Raw genomic sequence first — 24,250 nt, forward strand, 5'->3', positions numbered from 1 at the left:
ATGCGGGCTATGTATCCTTCCTTGTTTGCCAGCTGATGTAAATCAACTTTGGCTTGTTGTTTTCATGTGATTTTGGTATATGATTTGGTATATGTTTTGATGATGTTGGTTTATGTACATATTTATATGGATGTAAGTAACACCACGAGTTCTGTTATAAAGCTCCACTATGCAGTATGTTTTTATGATGTCATGTTATTATGTTGTTATGTTGGTTGCTTCTCAGCAGGTTGATCATTGTAAATACTACATCGAGTTAAGTTATAAAGCTCCATTGGTAGTATATTTTTCTTACATTAGTTTTTTTGTTATTGGTGTTGTTTAATACCGAGGAAAGTGTTCCCCCAAGGGGGACGGTTCTGTAACGACCCTGGTGAAAATTCCATGTAATAAAAGTAAATAAAGGCAAAATAATAACCACAAATGATTGGACACTTATTCCAAGTTGAATGTTGGGCATAATCCTAGTGATGGGGATCACTTGTGATTGTTTATGGCTAAGGAAAATGGAAAAGGAAATGGCCAAGACTTTGGAAAGGCAAAATGGCATTTTGGCACAATTATTTACGAAAATAATGGAAATTAGGAGAAAAGGAAGGTGAAAGGTCACAGGTTGCATGTGAGGAGGAAAATGAAGGAAAATAATGGAAAATGAAGAAAATAAAAGCCTCATTCATAAAAAGGCTTCAGAGGATCAGTTGGTAACCTTTTTTTAGTTCATTGTTGGAGCTCTCTTCTATTGCTTCTCTCTCTCATACTCTTGGAGACTTAGATTTTTCTTGGAGCACTCTTGGAGGGTGTGGCATACTTGGATTCTTGGAGCAAGAAGGAAAAGCAAGAGAATTAAAGCACAAGAAGGCATCAGGATCAACAACTACATCATATTTTCTTGCGGGTATCGAGTTACATTAATGTTTCCTTCACCATTTTTGGCATGCATGACACATGCACGTGGTTTCTTGGTTGTGATCTGTCATTGGTATGGAGGATTGCCTAGATTGACAGTGGATTGCCTAGCTTTTCCATTTCCTGGATAACCATGGTGATTGTGGGTTTACTTTCATTGATTGTTTTTAGTTTTTTCTCATGTCTCCTTAGCTTGGGTTGAGTTACTAGTTCCTAGAGCCTTGGTTGGAAAAACACTCCAGAGCCCTGTAATAACTTGGGTTGAGTTACAAGTCCCATAGCCTCGATTGGAAAAATGCTCTAGAGCCCTTGGTGGGTTGAGTTACTAGTCCTGGAGCCTTGGTTTGAAAAACTCTCTAGAGCTGGGTGACAACTGTGGGTTGAGTTATTAGTCTTGGAGCTTTGGTTGGAACAGATACTCTAGAGCCCTGGATGGCTGGGATAGAGACCGATCAGATGATGGTTTTGTGATTTCTAACCATGAGGTGGAATCAATGTTTGATGGGTTGAGGTGGATCGCCTCTAGAAGCCCTAGATGAGTTTTGATTGATGTGCTCTATGAGATCCCACATTCATGCTTTGAGGATGGCACGGGGGTGAATTGCTAAAGAGAGATTTAGCTCAACCATTCTACGGTTGGGTGGAAAGTGGAAGTCCCATCCCGGGTTTGGATATTTCATCATTACTAAAAGGTTATTTCTCGTATTTCTATGATAATTTTGATGGATTGTATGTGGTCTATTGTTGGAAATAATATTGAGAGGGGGGGTGAATCATTGTTATCAAGTCAAATATTCCCTTTTTCAAATCCAGATAATATACGCTACTTCAGTTAATTAAACCCGCGTATATACGCAACTATGTAGAAGGAAACCCGTGTATACAATGCAAACTTATAATTTACTTTATCTTTAAGATGTTGATTATTAATCTGTGTATCAGAATTAAATAACCAGTAACCAAAAACAGTAAAACAGAGTAGAAGACAATCACACATAAGAACACAAGATATAAGGTGGAAACCCAATGTGGGTGAAAACCACCTGCTGCAATTCGTCTCTATCTTCTTTTAATTAGAAACTTCTTTTTACAATTTACTGGTGTAGTCCTTTACTAGTATGCAGGCTGCAACCTGTAGAGAGCTACAACCCTCTCTCTTTCTCCAGCTTCTCCTGGAAGGGAGCTACAACCCCCTTAGCTCTTGCACTAGTCAAGATACTAGTACATAGGTGCTGGCCTACAGAAGGCTACAACCTTCTCTTTCTTCCAGGGACCACGTTTCATAAATTTTCAGATTGCGTGTATACGCTTCCGTGTCAAAGCCAACCTGCGTATACGCTTCTTTCCCTTACCAAAATAGCGTGTATACTCACCTTAGCTTCACTGAACCTGCGTACAGATCTATAAAGGATAATTCACTCTTTCAAATATTAAGACAATAATTAACCCAGATTTATAGATCAAACCTGCGCCACATATAACAGATCAAAATCATACAAAGATACTATCATTCAAGCCTTAAGATTATGACCCATCAATGGAACTTATCATTCTTTTTATTCCTCCTTCATTTAGATCTAGATCTGCACCATAACCCCAATATTTCAGATCAGCACTTATTAGATATTCAATTAATTCAGGTTATCCTTTGCCAAATGATCTCCTTCCGCTTTTATAGTCTTAGGCCTTTCACAATACCATGTTCCAAAACCATAATAAACCATACCAAGGACCCAATACTTGGGATCAACACTTCTAACGAGATACCATGGTCCAAAACCATAGGTTCAAATACCAAGGACTAACTACCACGGACCAAAAGTAAATTCTCCAACATATATGCGCTTTTGCTTGCGTGAAAGTGCATGTATATGCATACGTGCCTTTGTAACTTATAACCCATGTGTATACGCGACTTCGTCTAGGTGAAACTGCGTATATGACTTTTTCTTCATTCTGAAAGCCTGGACTGAAATCATGTCACCAAAGAGAGTTGCCATCAAGGACAACACCTATGCCATAGCTCCAATCCTATGCCATAATGCCAACAATCTCCCCCTTTGGACTTGATGGCAACCCCAAGATCCTAAAATTCATTCTCCCCCTTTGTCATCAAGGGCAAAGGGTTGTGCTCCCCCTGAGTACATGCTGAAATTTCTGCCCTGTTGTGCTGACTATGCTCCCCCTGACTGTAGGCAAGATCTACAAAAACATGTTCTTCAAGAAGAACCATGACTTATACATCATAAAAGACCTTCCTATCACCAAAAGACTCAATGCATACATCCATCACCCAACCAAGTGGGGATACATCAGAGATTTACATATGACATCCAAGTACATTACATCTTCATCCCAGGCATAGTGGGGAAACCAAAATAGGTCGTTACATGACCTTGACACCTTAAAAGAGATACATGACATAGAGACGAAATAACTAGAGTAAGACTTATGAAAGTCATCAATAACTGATATCAGCAGCATTTGTCAATCATCATTCAGATCATCCACCAAGATTTCCTTCTAGTCTCCCTTTGCCTTTATTCCACCTGAAACCAACAATAGCTGTGAACTAGAACCAAAAGCTTCTAACAAAATGCAAACAATGTATTATTAGAATATTATCTGCTCCCCCTGAACCTGTGCCGGATGGTCTCTACCAGACCCATATTAGAATATCTTCAACCAGAGCCTGTCCCTACTGATATCCATCAAACCTGCATATACACTACTGTCTCTTCACAAACTGGCGTATGTACGTGGATACTCCTCAGGAAACTTGTGTATAACCATTTTTCTCTGAAACAGACATGATTTAACAGCAAGATGATGCATCAACTACTCCCAGCTTCTGTCTGAGGTATTAAAAAGTTTCCCTAGGCAGTGGTTTAGTGAGAATATCAGTAACTTGTTCCTTAGAAGGAACATACGCCAATTTGACCTTTTGTTCCAACACTTGTTCCTGGAGAAAGTGATACTTGATCGATATGTGCTTGGTCTTTGAATTCATGACTGTGTTCTTTGAAATGCTGATTGCACTTGTATTATCACATAAGATGGAGATAGGTGGTGTATAAGTGATTTGAAAGTCCTACAAGGTCTGCATCATCCAAAGGAGTTGAGTGCAGCAAGATGCAGTAGCCACATATTCCGCTTCAGCTGTAGATAAAGCAATCGAACTCTGTTTCTTGCTGAACCAAGATACTAATCTAGAACCCATGAAGAATGCACCACCACTTGTGCTCTTCCTGTCATCACTGCACCAATCTGCATCGGTATAAGCATGAAGTGTGAGATCTATATCTCTAGGATACCATAAGCCATAGTTTTGAGTTCCTTGAAGGTACTTGAAGATTCTCTTAACTTCCTGAAGATGAGTTTCCTTAGGATTTGCTTGAAATCTTCCAACTATTCCCACTGCATGCATGATGTCTGGTCGGGTACCTGTTAAATAAAGTAGACTTCCAATCATAGATCTATAGGTTGGTTGATGCACTGCTACTGATTCATTATTTGCACTGAGGCTGCATCCTGTAACCATGGGGGTACATACTGGTTTTTCATCTTCCATGCCATATTTCTTTAAGATCTGTTTGAGATACTTGGTTTGAGACAAAAAGATACCGCCTTCATTTTGTTGGATTTGCAATCCAAGAAAATATGTTAGTTCTCCAAGAAAATACATTTCGAATTCTTTTTGCATCACCAAGGCAAAGCTTTGACTCATAGCTTCTTCATTGCTGCCAAAGATAATATCATCTACATACACAAAAAGTATTAGCAATTTGTTATTTTCAATTTTTATATAAAGATTTCTATCTGCTGATCCTTTTGAAAAACCTTGTTTATGAAGATATTTGTCCAAACGGTAGTACCAAGCCCTTGGAGCCTGTTTAAGACCATAAAGAGCCTTTTTTAGTCTGCATACAAGATTTGGATCATTCCCAAGAATGAAACCATCTGGTTGCTCAATGTACACCTCTTGTTCTAAGTCTCCATTCAGAAAGACTGATTTCACGTCCATTTGAAATACTTTGAACTTCTGAAAGCTTGAGAGAGCAAGGAACATTCGGATGGCCTCAAGTCTAGCAACGGGAGCAAAAGTTTCTTCAATGTATATTCCTTCTTGTTGAGCATACCCTTTACAAACAAGTCTGGCCTTGTTTCTAATCACTTCCCCATTTTCATTAATTTTGTTTTTAAAGATCCATTTTGTCCCTATGAAATTCTTATCTTTTGGTCGAGGAACCAGCTCCCAAGTGTTATTCCTTTCTATCTGCTCAAGTTCTTCATCCATTGCCTTGACCTAGCATTCATCTTTGCATGCCTCTTTTACATTTTGTGGTTCAGTGGAGGAGAGCAATGCCAAATAGCTTGAGGCTTCTGCAATTGTTCTTCTTGTTTGTATACCTGCCTCTTTCTGCCCCAAAATTTGAGATTCTGGATTATTCTTCTGAACGTACCTGGATGGAGTCTTCTCTTCTATCCTTATCTAGTCCTCTGGTGCCTCTTGAGGTTCTTCTTCATCATCAGTCTGATTTGAAGGATGGTCTTCATCCTCTTCGATATTTTCATAATTTACTTGCCTAGGAATGTTTCCTTCTTCATCAACCACAACATCAATGCTGTCAACTATTCTTCCAAGTCTTTTGTTGTAACACTTATATGCTTTGTTGTGAGGAGAATAACCAAGGAGAATGCCTTCACCTGCTCTAGGTTCAAACTTGCCAAGATGTTCATCATTATTCTTAATATAGCATTTGCTTCCAAAGATTTTGAAATGTTTTACCGAAGGAGTCTCACCATACCAGAGCTCATGAGGAGTTTGAGTGTTGTTTATCCGGACATTTTCTTTGTTGAGAATAGCAACCGCAGAAAATGCAACTTCACCCCAGAAGGTTGTGGGAGTTCCAAACTCATCAAGCATAGCACGAGCCATTTGTTGAACCATTTTGTTCATCCTTTCCACTACTCCATTTTTCTGAGGAGTCCTAGCTGTAGAGAATTCCCTTCTTATTCCATGTTCTTCACAAAAATCGAAAAATTCATTTGAGGTAAAATCCCCACCTCTATCAGACCCGAGGCGCTTAATTTTTTGATCTGATTAGTTTTCAACCAAGGCTTTGAAAGATTTGAATTTTTCGAACGCTTCATCTTTGTGCTTCATAAGTCCTATCCAAACCATCCTGGAGAAGTCGTCAATGAATAATATAAAGTATTCTTCTCCCCGAGGTGACCTTTTCCTAGATGGTCCACATACATTTGTATGGACTAGTTCAAGAGGCCTGCTAGCTGATCCTTCCTTCTCAGGGAAGTTAGTTCTGGTTTGTTTACCAAACTGACATGATTTGCATATTGTATTGTCTGGAACTCTGATGTCTGGAAGACCACGAACTACCTGGTATTTGCATGATTTCCTTATCTGTCAAAAGCTTAGATTCCCCAACCTCTGATGCCATAACCAGTGTGCATCATTCTTGCTCAAATAGCATTGTTGTTGTCCTTCTTCAAATATGTATAAATTATTTGGAGTTCTTATGCCTTTGATCACTATTTTTCCTGTATCAAGATCACGAACACTACATCCATTTGATCGAAATATTACCTCAGTTCCTTGATTGCACATCTAACTGACACTCAGTAGATTATTCTTCAAGCCATCAAAATACAAAACATTTCCAGGCTTGAATTTTTCTTTCAACTGAACAATGCCTTTTTCTTTTATGACAGCAGGGGTATCATTTCCAAAAGAAACTTTATTTCCTTTTTCTAAAGCACTATATGGTTGAAGTTTTTTTTTATCACCTGTCATATGCTTCGAACATCCACTGTCGATGTACCATTGATTTTCCTGTCCTTCTGCATATAAAGCTATCCCACATCTTTCTGGTTGCGGTTCCTTCATTTTCCATGTTCTGGCATTTGAGGTTTGTTCCTTCTGAGTTGTCTTCCGAAACCTGCTCCTGCATTCAGAATCTTCATAACCGAATTTATTACAAATAGAACATTCAATTTCACTTTCAAGGGCAGAAAAGTTGTTATAGGTCCTTTTCGTGATTTCGGTCATACTTCTTTGTTTTTGAGTTTCTCTAGTCATGATTGTCTTATAGGCAACACATTGAGCTGCTTTGTGACCAAAGTTATGGCAAGAGAAGCATTGGCTTGAAGAAACTCCTTCGATTATCAAATCTATCAACCAACCGATTGTAGTTTCTACTTACATCCATTCTTGAGGCGAATTGGGAAGATTTTACCTGTGGCTGGTTGTGGCTTCTGTTTGTCCTTAAGGTAGATTGCCCCGAATTTTCTTGATAGTCTTTATTGGAACAAGTATCACATTATCGATCAAGTATCACTTTCTCCAGGAACAAGTATCACTTTGATTGACGTGCTCTATGAGATCCCACATTCATGCTTTGAGGATGGCACGGGGGTGAATTGCTAAAGAGAGATTTAGCTCAACCATTCTACGGTTGGGTGGAACGTGGAAGTCCCATCCCGGGTTTGGATATTTCATCATTACTAAAAGGTTATTTCTCGTATTTCTATGATAATTTTGATGGATTGTATGTGGTCTATTGTTGGAAATAATATTGAGAGGGGGGGTGAATCAGTGTTATCAAGTCAAATATTCCCTTTTTCAAATCCAGATAATATACGCTACTTCAGTTAATTAAACCTGCGTATATACGCAACTATGTAGAAGGAAACCCGTGTATACAATGCAAACTTATAATTTACTTTATCTTTAAGATGTTGATTGTTAATCTGTGTATCAGAATTAAATAACCAGTAACCAAAAACAATAAAACAGAGTAGAAGACAATCACACATAAGAACACAAGATATAAGGTGGAAACCCAATGTGGGTGAAAACCACCTGCTGCAATTCGTCTCTATCTTCTTTTAATTAGAAACTTCTTTTTACAATTTACTGGTGTAGTCCGTTACTAGTATGCAGGCTGCAACCTGCAGAGAGCTACAACCCTCTCTCTTTCTCCAGCTTCTCCTGGAAGGGAGCTACAACCCCCTTAGCTCTTGCACTAGTCAAGATACTAGTACATAGGTGCTAGCCTACAGAAGGCTACAACCTTCTCTTTCTTCCAGGGACCACGTTTCATAAATTTTCAGACTGCGTGTATACGCTTCTGTGTCAAAGCCAACCTGCGTATACGCTTCTTTCCCTTACCAAAATAGCGTGTATACTCACCTTAGCTTCACTGAACCTGCGTACAGATCTATAAAGGATAATTCACTCTTTCAAATATTAGGACAATAATTAACCCAAATTTATAGATCAAACCTGCGCCACATATAACAGATCAAAATCATACAAAGATACTATCATTCAAGCCTTAAGATTATGACCCATCAATGGAACTTATCATTCTTTTGATTCCTCCTTCATTTAGATCTAGATCTGCACCATAACCCCAATATTTCAGATCAACACTTATTAGATATTCAATTAATTCAGGTTATCCTTCGCCAAATGATCTCCTTCCTCTTTTATAGTCTTAGGCCTTTCACAATACCATGGTCCAAAACCGTAATAAACCATACCAAGGACCCAATACTTGGGATCAACACTTCTAACGAGATACCATGGTCCAAAACCATAGGTTCAAATACCAAGGACTAACTACCACAGACCAAAAGTAAATTCTCCAACATATACGCGCTTTTGCTTGCGTGAAAGTGCGTGTATACGCATACGTGCCTTTGTAACTTATAACCCGCGTGTATACGCGACTTCGTCTAGGTGAAACTGTGTATATGTCTTTTTCTTCATTCTGAAAGCCTGGACTGAAATCCTGTCACCAAAGAGAGTTGCCATCAAGGACAACACCTATGCCATAGCTCCAATCCTATGCCATAATGCCAACAATCTCCCCCTTTGGACTTGATGGCAGCCCCAAGATCCTAAAATTCATTCTCCCCCTTTGTCATCAAGGGTAAAGGGTTGTGCTCCCCCTGAGTACATGCTGAAATTTCTGCCCTGTTGTGCTGACTATGCTCCCCCTGACTGTAGGCAAGATCTACAAAAACATGTTCTTCAAGAAGAACCATGACTTATACATCATAAAAGACCTTCCTATCACCAAAAGACTCAATACATACATCCATCACCCAACCAAGTGGGGATCATCCACCCAGCCAAGTGGGGATACATCAGAGATTTACATATGACATCCAAGTACATTACATCTTCATCCCATGCATAGTGGGGAAACCAAAATAGGTCGTTACATGACCTTGACACCTTAAAAGAGATACATGACATAGAGACAAAATAACTAGAGTAAGACTTATGAAAGTCACCAATAACTGATATCAGCAGCATTTGTCAATCATCATTCAGATCATCCACCAAGATTTCCTTCTAGTCTCCCTTTGCCTTTATTCCACCTGAAACCAACAATAGCTGTGAACTAGAACCAAAAGCTTCTAACAAAATGCCAACAATGTATTATTAGAATATTATCTGCTCCCCCTGAACCTGTTCCGGATGGTCTCTACCAGACCCATATTAGAATATCTTCAACCAGAGCCTGTCCCTATTGATATCCATCAAACCTGCATATACGCTACTGTCTCTTCAAAAACTGGCGTATGTACGTGGATACTCCTCAGGAAACTTGTGTATACCCATTTTTCTCTGAAACAGACAAGATTTAACAGCAAGATGATGCATCAACTACTCCCAGCTTCTGTCTGAGGTATTCAAAAGTTTCCCTGGGTAGTGGTTTAGTGAGAATATCAGTAACTTGTTCCTTAGAAGGAACATACGCCAATTTGACCTTTTGTTCCAACACTTGTTCCTAGAGAAAGTGATACTTGATCGATCAAGCTTCTTCAGAAGGACCTAGCTCTGATACCAACTGTTGGAAATAATACTGAGAGGGGGGGTGAATCAGTATTATCAAGTAAAATATTCCCTTTTTCAAATCCAGATAATATACGCTACTTCAGTTAATTAAACCCGCGTATATACGCAACTATGTAGAAGGAAACCTGCGTATACAATGCAAACATATAATTTACTTTATCTTTCAGATGTTGATTGTTAATCTGTGTATCAAAATTAAATAACTAGTAACCAGAAACAGTAAAACAGAGCAGAAGACAATCACACACAAGAACACAAGATATAATAAGGTGGAAACCCAATGTGGGTGAAAACCACTTGTTGCAATTCGTCTCTATCTTCTTTTAATTAGAAACTTCTTTTTACAATGTACTGGTGCAGTCCTTTACTAGTACGCACATTGCAACCAGCAGGGAGCTACAACCCTCTCTCATTCTCCAGCTTCTCCTAGAAGGGAGCTACAACCCCCTTAGCTCTTGCACTAGCCAATATACTAGTACGTAGGTGCTGGCCTACAGAAGGCTACAACCTTCTCTTTCTTCCAGGTACCGCATTTCATAAATTTTCAGATTGCGTGTATACGCTTCTGTGTCAAAGCCAACCTGTGTATACGCTTCTTTCCCTTACCAAAACAACGTGTATAGTCTCCTTAGCTTCATTGAACCTGCGTACAGATCTATAAAGGATAATTCACTCTTTCAAATATTTAGACAGTAATGAACCCAGATTTATAGATCAAACCTACGCCACATATAGGAGATCAAAATCATACAAAGATACTATTATTCAAGCCTTAAGATTATGACCCATCAATGGAACTTATCCTTCTTTGTGCGCTAAGGTTCCTCCTTCATTCAGATCCAAATTTGCACCATAACCCCAATATTTCAGATCAACACTTATTAGATATTCAATTAATTCAGGTTATCCTTTGCCAAATGATCTCCTTCCTCTTTTATAGTCTTAGCCCTTTCACAATACCATGGTCGAAAACCATAATAAACCATACCAAGGACCCAATACTTGGGATCAACACTTCTGACGAGATACCATGGTCCAAAACCATAGGTTCAAATACCAAGGATTAACTACCATGAACCAAAAGTAAATTCTCCAACATATACACGCTTTTGCTTGTGTGAAAGTGCGTCTATATGCATACGTGCCTTTGTAACTTATAACCCGCGTGTATACGCGACTTCGTCTAGGTGAAACTGCGTATATGTCTTTTTCTTCATTCTGAAAGCCTATACTGAGATCCTGTCACCAAAGAGAGTTTCCATCAAGGACAACACCTGTGCCATAGCTCCAATCCTATGCCATAATGCCAACAGTCTATATGGTTGTACTTTCATGAGTGTTTTTGTCCCTATTATGCTGGTTATGTATGTGTTTTATGACATCAACCATGTATGGAATTCCTCATGTTTTTACTTGTAATTGAATGATCAATCAATGTACCTATGAACTAATTTATGGAATGCTAGATGATGTCTTGAGGCATCAATGGTTCTTAGCAATTCTTAGCTAAGTATGAGACCCCTATGCTCAGAACTGTTAATTACACCTGTAGATTACATATTTTCAATATGTTTGACGAAATGCCTGTCATGGCTACTAGGGATCCAGTCAAGGTCTTGAACAAGTATTTTCTTTAGTACTATCATTTCCATGTTATTTTATTGATTTGAAGAGACGGTTCAATTCTAGGCAGTGACTTGGGCCTTAGGCCTGAAAAAGTGGCTCAAATCCCAGAGTTGCTGGTATATCATTGACATTTTTGGTCTCTGGTCACTGGTAAGAAAATATGTGAGAGTGACTTTGGGTTGCTGGTTGCACTCATGCCTATATCATGGGAGTGACTGAGCCTTAAATTGTCCAAAATCTTAGTGGGACCCCAAGGCAAGCTACCTAAAGTATTATATTGGTTCTTGAGGGTCTTGTAGCTGATAATTAATGTCCGTATGGTGTGTTTTCGTTAGTTCCATTTCCTTAACATGAATTAGGAGGTCGAATGATATCATAGTGGCCTATGATCACATTTTTACCCCGGCTGGCTGGTTTCTTGGGTAGATGCGGGAGGAGGGTGTTACAAAATTACAATTTTATTCCCAATTTAATTCAAGGACAAAATTAAATTAGGATTTTTCTTGATGTTATTTTTAAAATTTCTTGTTGCTATTTTCAACAATAACAAGGTGCACTGTGATAGGGTTTTTTATTTAAAAAAATAGTGACGCACTTAGGAAATAGTCCACACTGGTGTTGTTACTCGAGCACATCGGAACAAGGTTAAATAATAAAAAAAACTACTGGCCATAAAATTCATTTTTATCATTTGTAGTGTTCTAGATCTCTCAAGCACCGATGCTACTCTTTCCTCTGTGAAGCACCACGCCGTCTGTGCTTCCCTTGCTTGCCATACTTCCATCCATTTCTAACTGCATGGCTTTTGAATTTTCTCAAATGGTGGTCAAATTTGTTTTTTCCATTTATGTAGCAACCATGCCTCCCCAACAAGAAAATGTTCAGGTAATGCCTATGTTTCTCTCTAATTTATTTTTTTTAGCAAAGTAGAATTGAAAATTAAGTAAAAAAATCCATTGTTTTTGAATTTTTTTTTCCTGCATGGTATGTTCGATAGGTTCAACTTACACCAATTACGGTGCACCCTGTAAATTTACAGGGTGTACCACAAGTTGGTGTGTTTCGTTAACTCACCACAATTTTGTTAGTGTGTTTGGTAAATTGAAATGCACCGGGAAAAGTTATAATTTTTATGGTGGTGCGTCTAGTAAAAGTTACTACTAAGTGCATTTATTTTTACCAAACACACCACATGCATAATATTAAAAAATTATAGCTCAATGTGTTCCTTAACCTCAACATTTTATTTCGGTGCAGAAAGGTTATGGATAGACACCAACGTGAAATGTTATGTCGACACACTGCATTGAAAAATAAAAATAACCAATGTGTTTGTATGTATGCGAACTGAAAACGGTGCATCAAGTCAATGTACGCACCATTCTAAGTGCTTTAATGTTATTGTGGTGTGCCATGTCCAGTGCATTCCTATTTTTTTGGCGCACCGAGGATGATTTTCTTTTTTTAGATTAAAAGTTATATATCCATATTTATAAAAATATTTTTCATTTAATAAAAAAAGTATGTTTTATGTATGAGGCCGATGTAATTTATATGTCAATCATGCAGAGACGTCAACAAAGGGAGGAGCAAAAACAACAAGAGTAAAGGGTGGACCAATACAATATGGTCCGACCGTGGGAGGCATGAGAGAGGGAGATATATTTATACCCTCGCCCTATTACCACAACGACCCAAGGCCTCTTGAGGAAAGTAGGTCTCCTTAATTACTATGAGGAGGCTACATCCCTGAAGGGGCACTCTGATTTATTGGCACAACTAATTCGTTGGTGGGATTCCCACCAACATGATTTTTATGTTGGTCCTGATTAGTGGTATCGCCCATTGAGTATGACATTTATTTTATCACTGACCTATCCTAGAGAGGGGAGAATTTCCTCTAGTTCCATGATGTCTTACACAGTGTTGTAGTAGAGAGTCAGCTTGTCTACTCTCATAGATATGTTGGGGATCATGTCGTGCATCTAGCATATTTTTAAGTGTTTGGTGGATAGCTATGGATCACTTCTTTTGGTGCAGAGGAGGTTAAGTGCCTCTCGCTATTAGTGATTACCATTGCACATTATACTAGTGATGGAAAACATATTATTTCCCCTCTTTTGTTTTATGTCAATTATTTGGTGCAAAGGCAACGATGTATCAGATGGTATACCATTTTTTTGCACTAGTTTTGTATGGCTTTAGATATATTTCATGTTGTGATACATGGGAGGATGAAATTTCCTTTTGCTTCAAAACTTTTTTGTTTATTTTTTGAGATATTTTCAGAGACGAGGCCTACTTTTGACTGTCTCCCTCCTAAGATGATCACTGAGGTGCAGATGCACATGTGGGACGAGATGATGCCCAAGAGGGGCCAACCAGAGTATCTAGCTAGGATTTTTGCCAAGGCACTGGGGCTACTGGAATGCGAGGTTGACCACATGTTTGTCTTGGTGTCGTGTCCTTATGCGAGAATGGATTAGTGACAGTGTTCCAACATCCTCTTCACACAAGATGAGCCTGCAGATCATAGAGGTAATATTAGTGTTTTATTTAAACTAATCTAGTTTCATTTTATTGTCTTAATTAATTAGAATAAAATTTATTCTATCATGTTATTTAACTTGATTTATTAAATTGTTTAGTGAAATTTTCTAATTATTATTTAGATATTGACACATTTGTTAGGCATATTCCTCCTCCCCCATTGGATGCAGATGCAGAGATGGCCAAGGCTGTGGTGGGTGAGGCACATACTCAGATGCAGATGGACATAGGCATGTGGACATGTAGGGTTGCTATTAGATTCAAGATGGTGTACTGTGGCCGACTCTCTAGAACTTTTGTTGAGGAGGTACTTCGACCTACAACGAGTCGAGACATTAGGGAAGATCCTAGGATCCTAGAGTTCTTGTGGGATTGTTTGCATGATATGATGAGTCTTATGCATCATATCATCAGAGCTACTAGGCTACTGGCAGTAAGGAGGGATGGGCATGCAACAGATACACATGATTTTTCACCCAATACTACCCCATCAGATGATGATCAATATTGGTGATCCTTCAGGTAGTACTCCACATCTTTGTCCTTTATGTCATGACTAGCTAGTACTTCCTGTTTCTCCTCAGATAAAAGACTAGCCACCTTCTCCTCCACCTCATAGTTCGACTATTGATGCATTTGACCATATTGCATCGTCTTCTGCTATAGATGCAACTGCCACTTCTATTGTTGTATCATATATTTTATAGCAGTTATTTGACTTGTTTGTATATACACACACACACACACACACACACACACACACACACATATATATCGTGCATTTTTTCTGTTCATGTTGATGTACTTAATTTATATGTTGGTGTGCGTATATTGTTAGGTCATGTTAAATATGTTCATTTAATGTGATTATAGATAGAAGTGTATGTGATAGCAGTTATTTGACATGAGATGTATATTTAAGGATGTGTGTGGTGATGATGTTAGATTACAATGCTTATGTTTGGTAAGATGTGACCACGATGATGATTCCTAGTTATATTATTATATTTGTGTGCTAGATAATGACATTTATATGTGCTAGAGGTGTATATAATTAGATGATGTTAGCGAATTCGAATGTGTATTTTAGATGATGTTCATGTTTGTTAGATTGTTATCATCATGACGTTTATTTTTACGAAATGATATTTATTATAGATTATATATTGTTGAACTTATACCAAAATTTTATATATGAAATTACATGGAAAACGACTTTGAAAAAAAATGCAAAGATATTTTTATAAATTACAAAGTTTAATATGGTTGAAACTATAATTGTAAAATTACCATAAATATTTTTCTATTGCTTAGATAGTTCATACATATTCATTCTAACCTAATTAGTAAAATATTTTAATACTCACAAGGGAAAAATAACTAAATATAAAATAATTTAGTTAGTTCTTAATAAGTCGAAAATGTGAAAATCATTCAATTTTTGATATAAAATATTAATAATAATAAATTATTCAAAAATACAATTTAAACAATGAAAAATTACACATGGTCTATATATAGAGATAGAAAACCTCTATAGATCCATCTTAATCACATATTTATGAAGCACTAAAAGAGATTAAATCTTTTGAAATGTACATTTTTTCAAGCTTTTTATTCTAAAAATAGATTTTCATATAATGAGATTTGATCCCTCTCAACTCTTAGTAGATCTGTTGTTAAGATGGATCTACACCAGTTTATAAAATTCAATCTATTGTTAAATTTAAAAAACTTAAGTCAAATTTTTTTATAATTAATTTAGATTTAATATAACTTAAAAAATATATTTTAATAAAATTTAATTTATCACTAAAGTTATGAGAGTTTCAAGCAATTTAAATTCAATATATAGAAACTCTTATCAATTTAAATTAAAATTTTCCCTCTCTAAAGATGAGGAAGAAATGTAAAATAAGGCTTGTGAAGTTCCTTGTAGTTGGGGATTTGCTCTAATGGAAGTTCTCCGTTAAAGAGGCAAGCGAAATTTTTTCTAATAATAAAGATATAATATTTTGGTGCTATTTTGGTTCTTTATTTTCTATTGTGGTTTAAATTTATCTTTTTTTAATAATAAATATGAGTTAAACAATACAAAAATCATACTATATTAGATTTAACTTTTTAACAAATAATATATTTGATTATTTCTTAATGAGGAACTCAAGCAATATTATTTTTTCCACATACTTATCACAAAGATAGTCACTAAAATTCATGCTTTCACATTTCTCCTAGTTAATACATCATATTTAGAATGATAAAGACATGTCTACTTTAAATAATTTACTTATAAATACATAAAAATAAATATTTATTTTACATAATCTAAATAGGAAAGAAAAATGCACCACCAAGTCTATTAGAAAGCCAAACAAATACTTCTTAATCACCATCAAACTATTTATCATTTAATTCTTAGCCATAAAATATTTATTAATTCAAATTTGATTTAGAATTACCCTTGAAAAGAAAAGTCAAAACTCTTCCATTATCCATGAACAAAAAAACAAAACCTCTCATGCATCCATGCAATCCCATTTGTTTCTCTTATGGTCCATAAAAAGATATAATCAACATTGTACACATGCACCTAAGACCTCCTTTTAGTTTACATAATGTTGCGAGAACTGAAATTTAAATATAGTAAACATGAGTTTACCTCTCATGTCAAGAATTTAATCTTACATATTAATACACAATTTTTTCATTGTTAAAGCCCTCATAGATTTATCACTACATGATTTATATTGATTTTGATATAAACTTGAAGAAAAAACATGTGAAATGATTAATAAAGCATTAAGTATCTAACATCTAATTATACATTCCTTCTTTTTAATTCCTTCATCTCAACCATTTTATGTCAAGTAGGGAATAGTCAACTTATTTTATCGAAATCATGGAGTGCTCTTGTGAACCTTTCTAAAATAAATCTTCAATGTTGTTTCCAAATTTCTTATTTTTCTCATTTTTAGGATATTCTTCTCGTTCTCATATTTGAGAAGGATTGTAACCTTGAATCCTAATTATTATCATAGATATTGTACACCATGTTTTAAACATTGATATTTATGAAGATATGTTTCATAATGAAAATAAGGGAGGTTATTTTACTATATTTAAAAACTTTGACGATGGCTCTAGTAGGCATATTTGTACACATGTATAACACATATATGATTTCCCTTCTCTTTTGTCTATCAAATTGTGGGTTATTTTAGATTGATACTCACAATATCATTTAAGAAAGGAGATAATGAATATACTTAGACTAGTATCTTAAAAAAATATATTTATAAGTAAACAGTCTTAATGGCGTGCTCACTTTTAGGATTCAAAATGGAATGTTATATTATCTAGAGTTGGAAATTTTTATATTTATAAAGAATGAAGGGAAGACCCCACCATTATTAGAGATTAGTGGAGAATGAAATAGAATGGGGGGAAAGACCCAACCATTATTACCAAGATTATGCTATCTATTAGCCTGCCTGGTATGACCTATCACAGGAACTGTTATGATATCAAGCCTAGGAACTAATATTCCCAAACTTGGGATGGGGATATATAGTCTATCACATGGGCATATCATATCTATTACTATATTCTATCTATTTCTATCCCAACAATCTATCTATGACCTATCACAACAACCAGTATTATTAAGCCAAGGATCCCAATAAGTATTGTAGGCCAGGGGATAGTCTGAATGATGAAGCCCATGACTAAGATATCAATTTATACCCCAAGAATATATTCCTAGGAAGCGATCTATTACTATCACAGATACCTACTATCCTAGATACCAGATCAGGCAAGGCCGTATTCTATTTATCTATTCCATTTCTAATATATACTTCTATTCTATTCTCTATATCTATTCTATCTATTTATTCCTAGTCATAGTTGATATATTTCTAGTCCAAGATCTTCTGGTTGATGGATGGGTCTTGTTTATTCCTATCCTAGCAACTGGCATGACCAAGCCTGGGAAGAACCTATTTGAGGACTTGCCCACCATTTAGCAAGGGAGGAATGATATATTAGAAATATATGTTTAGGGTCACAAAAGTATAACAAAACAATACAAATTTGATAACTCATGGTTAAAAGTACAATTTTTTTATCCATCCTGATGTCTTTACAAAGCCTATAGAAGAAGGCTACTGTAAATTAGAATTAAAAAATTAAACAAATATGTTAAAATTTTAATTTTTAAATTATAAATTACACAATTGGAAATACTTACTTTTAAGTGTAAAAACATTTCCACTAGAAAAAAAATGTGTAAGAATGTTTACGAATCTTATCAATTATATTAAATTCCAGCAAGACGAATAACAAATAATATAATTAGCAAAATAAAGAAAAAAATACAACAATAGTATTATAAATGATGAAATAACATAAGTACATATCACTCTTCGTTGTCATCACCCTAATTATCTTCCTCGCTTGGCATGATAACATTGTTTTTCTCAAAAATATGTTTTGATCTAGGGTCATGTATTAATACGAACCACCAATACCTATCCAACACATTTGGGTAAAAAAACACCTAGTTGTAGTGTTTGGGGAAAACATAAGGATCCTTAGCTTCATGCAACATCTTTCTAGAGTTAATAGATATCAACCCACTATCATGATATTCCTTTACATTATTCCAATTAGAGATGTCCCACCACTTGTGCCTAAAAATAACACATTGGAATGAAGAGAAGTACACTTCAATGATCTCTTGTATCTTTCCAATGTAACCTAACATCCCTTGTATTAGGTTTTGATCGCGATGACTAACAGGACTAGGTTGGTCAAAATCAACTTCCATTACACATTCTTCTGTCATGCATCCATCATCGACATCCTTCGTGTCAAAATGATGTCCATACACCCACACAGATGGGAACAAATGCACTTATAAAGAAGTGAAAAAATCACAGTGTCATGTGTCTAATAATAATTAAAATATAAAATATAGATGTTAAAATTAAAAAGGTGCATTGTGGAGTTAAAAAATGTATAGAAAGAGATTATTACCAAGTTGTTGCACCCAATCCCTATGTTTAGCACATCCTCTTCAACACTCAAGTTAACGACCAAATGCACCATATTTGTCTCTAACTTGATCAACAATCCAACTGTTGGGGCATATCATTGGCATATTTTATTTTAAGTGATCACGATAGGGCATGATTATACCATTCAACTATTTGAATTATTTCCTATCATTGTCCCATTTCCTCCTCTTTTGTTTGTACAATATGATCCATGGTTGTGACGTCGCTTCTTAATCGTAAAGAATGAATTTTTTGATAACTTCAATTTCTAAATTTACTGATTAATTCAAACCAACATATATAGTATATATGATATCAAAATATGCATTATGAAGTTCAGTGTGAATAGTTACTATGTAGAAATTTGATAAATGATAAGTCACTTACTCTTTATCATGCACCTTTTTCCATTCTTTTGGAGAATCTCCCCTTCTCTTTTATCTTCATCCCTTTCGTTGCCCCAAATCACCACACTTGGTGTGTTGTCGATCTACTTGATGAACTCACTTAAATAATATAAAGAATCATATGATATTTACCCTTTTTCGAACAAATCATTTCAATTTCTTCATGTATCTCTCTAAGAAGAACATCCAACGACAAGAAACCATCCCAACTAATTCAAACTCATTTACTGGGTGAATTAGAATATGAAATGCAAGTCCATGAAACTCATCGGTATTTCCTTCTCAAACATTTAAACAATATCAACTATCTCTTGATGCCACCATGGAATTCTAGCCATATAAATCTCCATTGATGTGATCCAATGTACAAATGTATATAATTTAGATATGGCATGTCATAGGTGTTGGGGAAAGTCATGGTTCAAATGGTCATGCGATTTCAACCCTGGCAAATGGTCTTCCACTATGAAGCAATGTCACAGTGAAGACCCATATAAAGAAGGCACCCTCACACCCATTATAACTTATTTTTCCAAAGAAATATCATATTTCTTTAAAATCATGGGACATCACCTTCTTTGAAAGACTAAGAGGGACGAGCCTCTCCTCTACTTTCTTGTATTGGCCAATGTTTCTTTTTAGTTTTTGAAGAAATAAGATCTCTCCTAACAACCAATGTGTCATTTTATTTCAATCATATGTGCCTCCATAAAGAAGATGAAACATTTTTAAATATATGCATGGGATATAGAAAGTGGGAAATCTTAAGATTCTCCCAATATGGGATCTCATAAAAGACAAATTTCCTTTTCATCACAATGGGAAATTTCCTAACATAAGTGTCGAAGAATTTTGGATCATCGAACATAGGCTCCCCAGTTGAATCGAACATTTTTGTAATGCTCTTCTACTTCTCTCTCTCATATTATCTATGCCATTCAGTTGGTGTCATTATTGCATGCCTTTGGGTTCTTTCTAGTTTACGATTGAAAGCAAATGTTGCTCTTCTATAAGGGTGTTCTTTTGGGAGGAATACCTTGGAGTAGTCATACATTGGGTTTCATAGGTGGTTGGACCACCTAACCTTTAGATAAGTTCCACAACATTTACATCCATGATACCCTTTTGTTACAAGTCATTTGAAATTATTATATAGTACAAGGCATGTTAGACATCATGAATATCAGAACAATTGGAGTGAATTAAATTAGTAAGTGAAACAATATATATAAACAAATCAATAAACATGTAGTTTACCAGATAAAACTCCTAATCCTAGATAATCATGTATGGTGTAAGCACATATGCCATAAAACGTAAAAATCCTCTCTATTGTGATGGGTCCTGACACATCGTATATATGTATCCCTTCCCATAATTCCTTCACTTTATCTACCAATGGTTGTAGGTAGACATCCATATTCTTCACTTTTCTTCTACCAGGGACTATGAGAGCCAACACAAGATGTTCATTCTTCACAGACAACCATGGGGGGGTATTGTTATTGATCACTACTACATGCGAAATATAATAGTTGGTGTTTTGGAGGGAATATGGGTTGACGATGTTGTAACTTATTTTGACACCATTAAAAGTTACAAGAAAATTTGAAATTTACCAGTTATTCATGGTCACATTATCATGCATATGCGAATTGTCATGGATAAAATGGGTTAATACACGATGTTGCATTATTTTGTTATAATAATAATAATTTTAATTTTAAATGATTTTAATTTTATTAAAATACATTATCAAATATATTTTTATAAAATTTTAAGTTTAAAATTAAAATTGTTGTTTTAATTCAACCCTTAAATTTCTCATAGTTTTCAATTGTAGATGTTGGATCTTGTGAATCAATGGTTCATATTCCATTTTGACACCCCCAAGGTCATCTGAGATTTAATAGCTCGGGGGGTCTGAAGTCTTGTTTTGACAAAACTACCTTTGATTATGTGGCAATCTGTGGTGAAATTTTGTACCCCCAGGTGAGAAACGGCTTACCAATAACACCCACCCCCCCTCAAAATCCAATTCTGGTTTTAATAACAATGCATTTGCCAAATTTCATTATTACAAAGTGTATGGTTCGAAGATTTCATTTCTTATTGTTTTGAAGAGAAAATGAGGATTCTCAATGAAGGCACACTTCTTGTATGAAGGTATCATTACATTATGGAGAGGAAACACTACAAATGTTATCTGTTATTTTCCAACTAAGAGACTCTTTAATTTAAAGAAAAACAAGGATGGAAACTGGAAATGGTTTGCTGGAAACCTAGACTCTGGTGGTGCATCTGATGCATCTTCTCTCCTTTTTGTTTATTCTTGGACAATTCTCGAACTCGGCTGGCTAATGATAACATAGCTACAATGAAAGGAGGGGAGAGACAATTTAATGGCCTTGTTGAGCTCTACAAGAAGACATTGAAATCTAATGCAATCACAACCCTCTATCATGGGTTAAACATTTCCTATGTGGGAAGTATAGTCTATCGTTGTTTATACTTTAGAATGTATGATTCTCTGAAGCATGTTGTTTTGATTAGTGATCTTCAGAAAAACTTCCTTGAAATTTTTCTTCTTGGTTGGAGCATTGTCAGCCCCTATCCAAAGTTATGGTGGCTTGAAGAGTGCATTTTTACATGCTTCTCATGCAAGCAATGTAGCTTTGGCTCCTGACCATTCATTTGTCTTTATTTCAATGCTTGTAGAGAAAGGTTTTACTAGTTTCATGATTCAATTTCTCATGGGAGGGGTTCTGTTGCAGTATCCAAAACTACAACTTCCCTTATTAAGTGTGTCTAACTATTGATACAAAACCAGGATGAAATATTAAAGACTGGATGTCTTGCTAAATCATACAAAGGCATCAGGGATTGTTTTTCTAAGACAATGAAGCATCAGAGAGTTTCCTTGGCAATAATTGAAACATATCTTCAAATTTTCCTTTGGGTGTTGTTATAGCTACTTCCTATTCAACTATTTTGTAAATCATGTTGTGTCTAAGACTAGTCCTACCCTTATTTCTAGGAATTCGATTATGTTGAAGTTGACAACTCAGGGAACAATAATAGCCTTATATGGTATGCTACCTCCTTTGACTGGAATATCAAATTTCCTTATCAATAGAGTCACAGAAGGGAGAGCCAAGTAGGCATGTTTCCATGGGATTAAATCATCAGTTTAGCCTAACCTAATCACCTTCTGAAATTGCAATGGAGAAGCTACTCTAGGACTCATTTCCTTGCATTATTAGAGAAAAGAAATGTTGTGCAACACATCCATGAAGTATTGTAGAAAGGGTCCAAAGAACAAGCATCAGTGAAAAGACGAGAAATTTGTAGAAACTTGTGCAAAACATAGACAAGAAAACCAACACTGCAAACATGTTAGATGAAGCAGTTTATTATATCAAGTTCCTTAAAAAACAAGTTCAAGAGCTTTATGAAAATCAACCCAAATGAAATTTCTCTTGTAAAATTAATGCATCAGAAACTACTTAAAAAAATCTAGCAGAATTAGGGAGATTAATGGAATGTATGTATCTTGAAACCATGCTTTCAAGGAATTGAAGGAAACAACTCAACAAATTTCAAGCAGTTAAAGGTTACTAAATAAGATCTGTGAGGATTATGGAAAACCTTTCCTTTGAGAATTAATCAAGTGTTGCACCAAACAGACTCTCAAGTCAAATAAATTTTATGAGGCAAGGTAATTCTACTTCAGGGTTTTCCTCTCAGCTGATCGACATGGGTTTGCCACAAGTTATGAACAAGATTAATATGCCTGTGGGTTCTTCCATTGATAGCTTGGGTAGGAGCAGTTCAGATGATGGTAGTTTAAGAAATGGAAATGGAGTCCAATGTCACATGTTAGGCTTCCAGGTTGGATCATGGGATGATGCAACGATAGTTTATGGGGGTCTGCAGACATACAAAGATATTTCAGTGCAAAAATTATTATTGAGTATATTTCCTCAATTATTGGCTTGGATACAAATGTTATAAGAGAAAAAACATAATAAACTTGGCATATGAGATTAAAGTCAAATATGGGAAAGAGATTAATGGAAAAAAGAGTTGTAACCTTTTAGAGTTTATAAGCAAAATTTATTGGGTTTAGTAGATCGAGTTATTTCCTCATTTGCTGAAGTTAGTGCTACAAATTAGAGACTAAGCTCTATTATCACTACTGGTTTGAGTTAATTCTATTACAGGGAAGCAAATATCCATTTCTATAGGTTGAAATACCAGTCCCTTATTTCTAATCATCAATGGTCATACTCCGACATTTGTATTCAATGTTTTCCAGTGAAATATGAACTTGTTATGAATGTTTGGTAGTTACTAAGAAATGGGGTGAATCTATCTTTTGAGAAAGGAGACAAGTGACAAAGAATTCCAAATTAAATTCCAAGGAAGTTGACTCAAGCAGTTCAACAAACAAAGGCAGAATATTAGCACTACTGAACCAATTCAAGATTTTAAGGCAAAACACTTGCAAACGGTTCAAAGTTTCCAAGAGATAAATTAGAGATATTATTTTATTTTTTGTATCTATTTAGGATTTTGTTCCAGAATTGTTGTAACAATTTAGGAGAGATTTATTCTATATATTGTTTCATTTGTAATGTAAAAGGGTTGGATTTTGATGCAAAAACCCTGTCACTTTCTAAAAATTTTATTACAGAATTCCTAGCTCCAGTTCTTAATACAAATTGTTTTTCATGTTGTTTTTCCAGTACTTTCATATCTTATTTTTGCACATGTTTAAAGTTCCATAGGAGATATGGGTAACAATAGAT

The 24,250-nt window shown here is 35.6% G+C and overlaps 1 pseudogene; it reads left to right on the forward strand.

Moving 5' to 3' along the window:
- LOC149188679 (ADP/ATP translocase 3, mitochondrial pseudogene) overlaps positions 1-24,250 on the forward strand; it is a 53,790-nt pseudogene that overhangs the window by 26,849 nt on the left and 2,691 nt on the right.

Source organism: Pinus tabuliformis, chromosome 3_1, assembly GCF_031772625.1.
Source record: "Pinus tabuliformis cultivar Carrire ecotype Pingquan chromosome 3_1, CPIR1, whole genome shotgun sequence".
Lineage (NCBI taxonomy): Eukaryota > Viridiplantae > Streptophyta > Pinopsida > Pinales > Pinaceae > Pinus > Pinus tabuliformis.